The sequence below is a fragment of the Schistocerca americana genome, unplaced genomic scaffold, assembly GCF_021461395.2.
Source record: "Schistocerca americana isolate TAMUIC-IGC-003095 unplaced genomic scaffold, iqSchAmer2.1 HiC_scaffold_137, whole genome shotgun sequence".
In the NCBI taxonomy this organism is placed as follows: domain Eukaryota; kingdom Metazoa; phylum Arthropoda; class Insecta; order Orthoptera; family Acrididae; genus Schistocerca; species Schistocerca americana.
Genome location: NW_025725449.1, coordinates 457,501 through 465,000, shown reverse-complemented (window position 1 = coordinate 465,000; position 7,500 = coordinate 457,501). Strand labels below are relative to the sequence as shown.

At 55.2% G+C, this 7,500-nt stretch overlaps 3 non-coding genes across 3 annotated transcripts in view; all 3 read left to right on the top strand.

Annotated features, from left to right (window-relative positions):
- The first annotated feature begins 3,405 nt into the window (after positions 1–3,405).
- On the top strand, positions 3,406–5,315 carry LOC124566090. Its single transcript, XR_006970765.1, has one exon. It is a non-coding gene; the product is annotated as a small subunit ribosomal RNA (ribosomal RNA).
- Positions 5,316–5,666: 351 nt separating this feature from the next.
- LOC124566178 lies at positions 5,667–5,821 on the top strand. The gene has a single exon (XR_006970824.1). It is a non-coding gene; the product is annotated as a 5.8S ribosomal RNA (ribosomal RNA).
- A 188-nt stretch (positions 5,822–6,009) lies between these two features.
- Positions 6,010–7,500, top strand: part of LOC124566124 — a 4,222-nt gene continuing 2,731 nt past the window's right edge. The window contains exon 1 of the ribosomal RNA XR_006970796.1: positions 6,010–7,500. This exon is cut by the window's right edge and continues 2,731 nt beyond it. This is a non-coding gene — a ribosomal RNA (large subunit ribosomal RNA).

Below are 7,500 nucleotides of genomic sequence, written 5' to 3'. Positions count from 1 at the left end.
GTCGTACCTTAACCTAACCTATGTCGTACCTTAACCTAACCTATGTCGTACCTTAACCTAACCTATGTCGTACCTTAACCTAACCTATGTCGTACCTTAACCTAACCTATGTCGTACCTTAACCTAACCTATGTCGTACCTTAACCTAACCTATGTCGTACCTTAACCTAACCTATGTCGTACCTTAACCTAACCTATGTCGTACCTTAACCTAACCTATGTCGTACCTTAACCTAACCTATGTCGTACCTTAACCTAACCTATGTCGTACCTTAACCTAACCTATGTCGTACCTTAACCTAACCTATGTCGTACCTTAACCTAACCTATGTCGTACCTTAACCTAACCTATGTCGTACCTTAACCTAACCTATGTCGTACCTTAACCTAACCTATGTCGTACCTTAACCTAACCTATGTCGTACCTTAACCTAACCTATGTCGTACCTTAACCTAACCTATGTCGTACCTTAACCTAACCTATGTCGTACCTTAACCTAACCTATGTCGTACCTTAACCTAACCTATGTCGTACCTTAACCTAACCTATGTCGTACCTTAACCTAACCTATGTCGTACCTTAACCTAACCTATGTCGTACCTTAACCTAACCTGTATTGCGCCTTAACCTAACCTGTATTGCGCCTTAACCTAACCTGTATTGCGCCTTAACGTAACCTGTATTGCGCCTTAACGTAACCTGTATTGCGCCTTAACGTAACCTGTATTGCGCCTTAACGTAACCTGTATTGCGCCTTAACGTAACCTGTATTGCGCCTTAACGTAACCTGTATTGCGCCTTAACGTAACCTGTATTGCGCCTTAACGTAACCTGTATTGCGCCTTAACGTAACCTGTATTGCGCCTTAACGTAACCTGTATTGCGCCTTAACGTAACCTGTATTGCGCCTTAACGTAACCTGTATTGCGCCTTAACGTAACCTGTATTGCGCCTTAACGTAACCTGTATTGCGCCTTAACGTAACCTGTATTGCGCCTTAACGTAACCTGTATTGCGCCTTAACGTAACCTGTATTGCGCCTTAACGTAACCTGTATTGCGCCTTAACGTAACCTGTATTGCGCCTTAACGTAACCTGTATTGCGCCTTAACGTAACCTGCATTGCGCCTTAACGTAACCTGTATTGCGCCTTAACGTAACCTGTATTGCGCCTTAACGTAACCTGTATTGCGCCTTAACGTAACCTGTATTGCGCCTTAACGTAACCTGTATTGCGCCTTAACGTAACCTGTATTGCGCCTTAACGTAACCGATATTGCGCCTTAACGTAACCTATATTGCGCCGTAACGTAACCTATATTGCGCCGTAACGTAACCCACATTGCCCCTTAACGTAACCCACATTGCCCCTTAACGTAACCCACATTGCCCCTTAACGTAACCCAACACACGTTGGGCCTTAACCCAACACACGTTGGGCCTTAACCCAACACACGTTGGGCCTTAACCCAACACACGTTGGGCCTTAACCCAACACACGTTGGGCCTTAACCCAACACACGTTGGGCCTTAACCCAACACACGTTGGGCCTTAACCCAACACACGTTGGGCCTTAACCCAACACACGTTGGGCCTTAACCCAACACACGTTGGGCCTTAACCCAACACACGTTGGGCCTTAACCCAACACACGTTGGGCCTTAACCCAACACACGTTGGGCCTTAACCTGCTCTGTAATTGTCATACGACGCGTTAAATTAGTGTAGTGTTGCCTAACTGCAACCCCCGCAATATAGTTTGCTACTCGCACTGCCCGGTCCCCAGTGTATCGCTTCATGTTAAACACCTTGCAGCTATACACTGTAATGTGGATGGCAGCAGGACGTACATGCTCAATGCCCTTTGCAGTTGTTCATTGGCATTTGCAGTTGTTCATTGGCATTCGCATGTGCGAAGCACTTAGCCTACGCTGTGGTACGGCCTGTGTCAACTGTCCGCTGATGTTGTACGTCCAAATCACACACTGTACTGCACATTGGTCCTCATGTACTGAATGATACATCGTGGTACATGTGACCGTACAACGACTGCGCCAACAACGGCGAACCATGCGGTCCAAATGTTGTGCACTCAGCTACGTGTCGTCTCCCTATAAGAGCTGGATTGCAGTGTGGTATGCCCTGGATGGCGATCAGCATGAGCCGTCTGTTGATGTAGTGGCGCGTGTTGTCAGACGTAGTCGTCTCTTCTCACACACCGTGATAGCATGGTGCACTGCGTTCCACATCTGCGACATGCGACAGAGGCCGGTTGACAGTCGTTCGCGCAATGGACATCGCATACGTACGGGGGCCACCTTCCACGTGTTCGCGAAGCGTGCACATGTTGTTGCGTGTATGTGGGCAGACATAGTGTGTCGTGACACCTGACACAGGCATGCAACAATCGTTGAATTTGCAAATGGCGATGGACGCCTACGTTTGCTGGTGACGTTATGCAAATGAACAACTGGTAAACCGTTGTGGTGCGGTTGTTCTCGCTAGAGGTGAATCAGTGATGGCGACGATCGGTTGAGCTACCAACCGGTTGTTCCAGCGATACCCACCATGCCCACGAACGTGAATGGCATCTGGGTGTGAAGCGATACGCGGCGGTGGCTGGGTGGGACCGTCCCCGGCCGGTGAGGGGGGGCCTCCCGGCGTGCTGGCCGCGCGGTGCGTGGGCGCACGCGCTACAGCCGGCTGGTGGGGGCGGCCAGTGGCAGGCGCGCCGGCCGACGGAGGCGGCAGGCGGCGCAGCTGCGCGCCGGCGCACCCTGCACGCGGCGCCGTGCGGCCAAAGTAGGTCCTCGCGGGCCCGGTGCGAAGCGCGGTGGACATCTGCAGTGTGCTGGTCCGATTGAGGACTGTGTGCGCTGAGGATGCGCCGCCGCCCGGCGCTCGGCGCCGCGACGCCGTCTGCTGCTCGGTCGCCTCTGCGGTTCTCGCAGGTGGTTTGTATCGCAGCTGTGCGGACGTGTTGGCGCGTGCGCTGTGCTGGGAGAGTTCGCTTCGGCACCCAAGTGGGGCTTTTGTCCTTCTGTGGCGCTGGCGTTGGAGCTGCCGGTCACCGTAGGTGGCGCGTGTTGTCTCCCGCCGGCAATGCCACGACAGCACGCTCCCGGGCCTCTGTCGGCAGCGGCAAGCTCAGTTGGGAGCACGGGTGGTCGCACCTAAAGCGTCTACTCGCCAAACTCCGGGCGATTGCGCCTCTCTCGAACCCGACCAAGTACTTAGGACGGCGCTGCGCGCCGCCGGGACCTGAGAGGGTTTCGAGGTGTATTGTGCAGGGGAGCTCAGCCTCCTCCTGTTTGCAGAATAATTGAGCGGACGCTTGCGTGTTCGCGCGGGCCCCCGGGACACACTCCCGGGCGGCCGGCTGCTCAGCTCTAGTTGACGCAGCTCCCTGGTTGATCCTGCCAGTAGTCATATGCTTGTCTCAAAGATTAAGCCATGCATGTCTCAGTACAAGCCGCATTAAGGTGAAACCGCGAATGGCTCATTAAATCAGTTATGGTTCCTTAGATCGTACCCACGTTACTTGGATAACTGTGGTAATTCTAGAGCTAATACATGCAAACAGAGTCCCGACCAGAGATGGAAGGGACGCTTTTATTAGATCAAAACCAATCGGTCGGCTCGTCCGGTCCGTTTGCCTTGGTGACTCTGAATAACTTTGGGCTGATCGCACGGTCCTCGTACCGGCGACGCATCTTTCAAATGTCTGCCTTATCAACTGTCGATGGTAGGTTCTGCGCCTACCATGGTTGTAACGGGTAACGGGGAATCAGGGTTCGATTCCGGAGAGGGAGCCTGAGAAACGGCTACCACATCCAAGGAAGGCAGCAGGCGCGCAAATTACCCACTCCCGGCACGGGGAGGTAGTGACGAAAAATAACGATACGGGACTCATCCGAGGCCCCGTAATCGGAATGAGTACACTTTAAATCCTTTAACGAGTATCTATTGGAGGGCAAGTCTGGTGCCAGCAGCCGCGGTAATTCCAGCTCCAATAGCGTATATTAAAGTTGTTGCGGTTAAAAAGCTCGTAGTTGGATTTGTGTCCCACGCTGTTGGTTCACCGCCCGTCGGTGTTTAACTGGCATGTATCGTGGGACGTCCTGCCGGTGGGGCGAGCCGAAGGCGTGCGACGCGCCTCGTGCGTGCTCGTGCGTCCCGAGGCGGACCCCGTTGCAATCCTACCAGGGTGCTCTTGAGTGAGTGTCTCGGTGGGCCGGCACGTTTACTTTGAACAAATTAGAGTGCTTAAAGCAGGCAAGCCCGCCTGAATACTGTGTGCATGGAATAATGGAATAGGACCTCGGTTCTATTTTGTTGGTTTTCGGAACCCGAGGTAATGATTAATAGGGACAGGCGGGGGCATTCGTATTGCGACGTTAGAGGTGAAATTCTTGGATCGTCGCAAGACGAACAGAAGCGAAAGCATTTGCCAAGTATGTTTTCATTAATCAAGAACGAAAGTTAGAGGTTCGAAGGCGATCAGATACCGCCCTAGTTCTAACCATAAACGATGCCAGCCAGCGATCCGCCGCAGTTCCTCCGATGACTCGGCGGGCAGCCTCCGGGAAACCAAAGCTTTTGGGTTCCGGGGGAAGTATGGTTGCAAAGCTGAAACTTAAAGGAATTGACGGAAGGGCACCACCAGGAGTGGAGCCTGCGGCTTAATTTGACTCAACACGGGAAACCTCACCAGGCCCGGACACCGGAAGGATTGACAGATTGATAGCTCTTTCTTGATTCGGTGGGTGGTGGTGCATGGCCGTTCTTAGTTGGTGGAGCGATTTGTCTGGTTAATTCCGATAACGAACGAGACTCTAGCCTGCTAACTAGTCGCGTGACATCCTTCGTGCTGTCAGCGATTACTTTTCTTCTTAGAGGGACAGGCGGCTTCTAGCCGCACGAGATTGAGCAATAACAGGTCTGTGATGCCCTTAGATGTTCTGGGCCGCACGCGCGCTACACTGAAGGAATCAGCGTGTCTTCCTAGGCCGAAAGGTCGGGGTAACCCGCTGAACCTCCTTCGTGCTAGGGATTGGGGCTTGCAATTGTTCCCCATGAACGAGGAATTCCCAGTAAGCGCGAGTCATAAGCTCGCGTTGATTACGTCCCTGCCCTTTGTACACACCGCCCGTCGCTACTACCGATTGAATGATTTAGTGAGGTCTTCGGACTGGTACGCGGCATTGACTCTGTCGTTGCCGATGCTACCGGAAAGATGACCAAACTTGATCATTTAGAGGAAGTAAAAGTCGTAACAAGGTTTCCGTAGGTGAACCTGCGGAAGGATCATTACCGACTAGACTGCATGTCGTTCGATGTGCGTGTCGTGTCGCGCAACACGCTACCTGTACAGCTCGCAGTAGCCGTGCGCCGCGTGCGGAACCACGCGTGCTTCTCAAAACTAACGCCAATGTTGTGTGGTACGAGCGCTGAAGCGCTGGAGCGGCTGGCCTGCGGCACCTGGCGCCTGGCGCCGGTTTTGAATGACTTTCGCCCGACTGCCTGTCCGCTCCGGTGTGGAGCCGTACGACGCCCATCGGCCGTGAGGCCGTTGGACACAGAACGCTTGAACAGGGGCCGCCACACGCCTACGTCCCGCCTATGCAACTGTCTTGAAAGAGACAGTGGAAACTAAGAAAAGATCACCCAGGACGGTGGATCACTCGGCTCGTGGGTCGATGAAGAACGCAGCAAATTGCGCGTCGACATGTGAACTGCAGGACACATGAACATCGACGTTTCGAACGCACATTGCGGTCCATGGATTCCGTTCCCGGGCCACGTCTGGCTGAGGGTCGGCTACGTATACTGAAGCGCGCGGCGTTTGCCCCGCTTCGCAGACCTGGGAGCGTCGCGGCCGCCTGTGGGGCCGGCCGCGCCTCCTGAAACGTGCGATGCGCGCCCGTCGCCTGGCGGTTCGCATACCGGTACTTACTCGGTAGCGTGCACAGCCGGCTGGCGGTGTGGCGTGCGACACCTCGTACAACGACCTCAGAGCAGGCGAGACTACCCGCTGAATTCAAGCATATTACTAAGCGGAGGAAAAGAAACTAACAAGGATTCCCCCAGTAGCGGCGAGCGAACAGGGAAGAGTCCAGCACCGAACCCCGCAGGCTGCCGCCTGTCGTGGCATGTGGTGTTTGGGAGGGTCCACTACCCCGACGCCTCGCGCCGAGCCCAAGTCCAACTTGAATGAGGCCACGGCCCGTAGAGGGTGCCAGGCCCGTAGCGGCCGGTGCGAGCGTCGGCGGGACCTCTCCTTCGAGTCGGGTTGCTTGAGAGTGCAGCTCCAAGTGGGTGGTAAACTCCATCTGAGACTAAATATGACCACGAGACCGATAGCGAACAAGTACCGTGAGGGAAAGTTGAAAAGAACTTTGAAGAGAGAGTTCAAAAGTACGTGAAACCGTTCTGGGGTAAACGTGAGAAGTCCGAAAGGTCGAACGGGTGAGATTCACGCCCATCCGGCCACAGGCCTCCGCCCTCGGCAGATGGGGCCGGCCGCCCGCGCGGAGCAATCCGCGGCGGGGTCGTGTCCGGTTGCCTTTCCACTCGCCGCGGGGTGGGGCCGTTCCGGTGTGCGGTGGGCCGCACTTCTCCCCTAGTAGGACGTCGCGACCCGCTGGGTGCCGGCCTACGGCCCGGGTGCGCAGCCTGTCCTTCCGCGGGCCTCGGTTCGCGTCTGTTGGGCAGAGCCCCGGTGTCCTGGCTGGCTGCCCGGCGGTATATCTGGAGGAGTCGATTCGCCCCTTTGGGCGCTCGGGCTCCCGGCAAGCGCGCGCGGTTCTTCCCGGATGACGGACCTACCTGGCCCGGCCCCGGACCCGCGCCGCTGTTGGCTCGGGATGCTCTCGGGCGGAATGATCGCTCCCGTCAGCGGCGCTTCAGCTTTGGACAATTTCACGACCCGTCTTGAAACACGGACCAAGGAGTCTAACATGTGCGCGAGTCATTGGGCTGTACGAAACCTAAAGGCGTAATGAAAGTGAAGGTCTCGCCTTGCGCGGGCCGAGGGAGGATGGGGCTTCCCCGCCCTTCACGGGGCGGCGGCCTCCGCACTCCCGGGGCGTCTCGTCCTCATTGCGAGGTGAGGCGCACCTAGAGCGTACACGTTGGGACCCGAAAGATGGTGAACTATGCCTGGCCAGGACGAAGTCAGGGGAAACCCTGATGGAGGTCCGTAGCGATTCTGACGTGCAAATCGATCGTCGGAGCTGGGTATAGGGGCGAAAGACTAATCGAACCATCTAGTAGCTGGTTCCCTCCGAAGTTTCCCTCAGGATAGCTGGTGCTCGTACGAGTCTCATCCGGTAAAGCGAATGATTAGAGGCCTTGGGGCCGAAACGACCTCAACCTATTCTCAAACTTTAAATGGGTGAGATCTCCGGCTTGCTTGATATGCTGAAGCCGCGAGCAAACGACTCGGATCGGAGTGCCAAGTGGGCCACTTTTGGTAAGCAGAACTGGCGCTGTGGGA